The sequence below is a fragment of the Leptonychotes weddellii genome, unplaced genomic scaffold (genome assembly GCF_054177405.1).
Source record: "Leptonychotes weddellii isolate Sample4059 unplaced genomic scaffold, ASM5417740v2 HiC_scaffold_26311, whole genome shotgun sequence".
Classification (NCBI taxonomy): Eukaryota; Metazoa; Chordata; class Mammalia; order Carnivora; family Phocidae; genus Leptonychotes; species Leptonychotes weddellii.
Genome location: NW_027855549.1, coordinates 1 through 1,977, shown reverse-complemented (window position 1 = coordinate 1,977; position 1,977 = coordinate 1). Strand labels below are relative to the sequence as shown.

General features: G+C 59.1%; 1 pseudogene across 1 annotated transcript; it reads right to left on the bottom strand.

The window, feature by feature from the left end:
* Nucleotides 1-4: 4 nt before the first annotated feature.
* LOC145718954 (immunoglobulin lambda constant 7 pseudogene) lies at nt 5-1,865 on the bottom strand (annotated as a pseudogene). The gene is made up of 2 exons (XR_014142115.1): nt 1,699-1,865; nt 5-306 (listed from the first exon to the last, which is right to left on the bottom strand). The product of XR_014142115.1 is annotated as an immunoglobulin lambda constant 7 pseudogene (transcript).
* Between the last annotated feature and the right edge of the window lie 112 nt (nt 1,866-1,977).

Genomic DNA, 1,977 nt, shown 5'->3' with positions numbered 1-1,977 from the left:
CGGGGACCACCTTCTTCTCCACGGTTCTCCCCTCGTGCGTGACCAGGCAGCTGACGCTGCTGTATGATTTCCACTTGGCAGGCGACAGGCTCAGGTAGCTGCTGGCCGCGTACTTGTTGTTGCTCTGTTTGGAGGGCTTGGTGGTCTCCACGCCCTGGGTGACGGTGCCGCCGTCTGCCTTCCAGGCCACCGTCACGCCACTGGGGTAGAAGTCACTGACGAGGCACACCAGGGTGGCCTTGTTGGCGTCGAGTTCCGCAGAGGAGGGTGGGAAGAGCGTGACCGAGGGTGCGGACGTGGGCTGACCTGTGGGGATGCAGGGGCGGCAGGTCAAGGTCAAAGGATTACCCTCTCAGCTCCTACCTCAGTCCTGATGTCGGGGTACGGCTGTGTCACGTCCCTGGCTTGGGCCTCAGGTGGCCATTGCTGCCCTGAGGTCAGGTCAGCCACGGGTTGGGTCACTTACCTTCTGTGGGGAGAATCTGAGTGTCTGTCTATTGGAAGATCTGCACCCCTCTGTGGTGTCAGCTCCTCCTCAGGCTCACATGTCCTCATCACTCACTTTGTCCCGCATGGGCTCCCTTGTTACTGGCTTTTGTCTGCCTTGACACCTCAATTTCTCTATGGAGTCTGTCTGTCCTGCCAGGTTCATGTCTAGGGTATGCTCAGGCAAGCTGTCTGTCTGTCCTGGTGCTAGGCTCACATTCCTTTCTGGGAGGGGTTTCTTGGCCACATTCCCCCTGAATCCATCATTGCATCCCCTGCCCACCTCCTGACAGAGAGCTTCTGAGGTTGCCTGAGGGCGAGAGAGCATCTGCCCCCGGGCTGGATTGCTGTCTAGTCGGTAGAGGGGTCCTGGGTGAGGTGAATTTGCTGTTCTGAGGCTGTAGCTGGGGCCGTTCCGAGGGTTCACCTTGCACATGACGTTATACTGGGGGATCTGCCTGTCCTAGCACTGCAGTGTGCCTGGCAGAGGTAGGGTCCGTCCCTCTCTCCTGTCCCTGTGGAGTCACCAGGCACCAGATGCCCCAGCATCTGCTCAGGGGTCTGTCTTCCAGTGTTGGTATGGGTTGAGGCAACCTTTGGGGCCTGAGTGTCCTTAGCCCTCTCCTGGAGGAGGACGAGGGACTCCATATTCTGAGGCCACCTTGTCATAGGAAATCTTCCTTCTGTCCTTGTTTCTCTTGCTTTAGGTTCTCTTCCATGTGGTGCCCAACCAAGAGTTCCCCACATAGCCTCTCACTAGCCCCCACCTAGAACCCGGAGAACATAGGACCAAAGTGTGACACGCACTTGGAGAGTTGAGCTGTGCAAGCATCTTTTCCACGTCCCATGGCCCTGGTGCCCCAGCCTGAGTCCCCCAGTCCTGTGCTCCTTCAGTCCCTCACTTCCCCGTGTCTGGGATTGGGGAGACCAGAGGGAGCTGAACATCCCAGAGTCCAGAGGATGAGCCCCCTGGAGAATGCTCAGGGTCACAGTAGGGGGGAACAGGAAGGGGTCACTGGGACCATCCTGTCCTGCCCTGACTGGGAGTCTGAGAAGAGAGAACAGGCTAAAGGGGGCTTGGGACGGACCGAACGGAGAAGTTTCCAGGCCCCAGAGAGGTTCAGACCCCAGGCGCAGTCAGGACAGTAAGGAGAGAAAAGTGCCCCCAAATATCACTCTGGTCCCCAAAGAGAGAGAAAGGGGGAGACTCACCTAGGACGGTCACTTGGGTCCCTGCGCCGAACACATAACACAGTGATACAGCCTCGAACACAAACCCTCGGTCACCCCCGGCAGCACACCCCCTCCCCGCCAAACCCAGGCCCACCTGCAGCTGCTTGGGAGGCTCAAAGTCCAGCCTCCTCTTTGTGGGGGCTGGTCTGGCCCATGGGAGCTTGAGAGGGGGCCCCCTCCTCCCCGCATCATCAGTTCCTTGTGGGGTGAGCTTCCCCGCATCCCCAGCCATGGAGGGGTAGGAGGGAATGTCTGAGT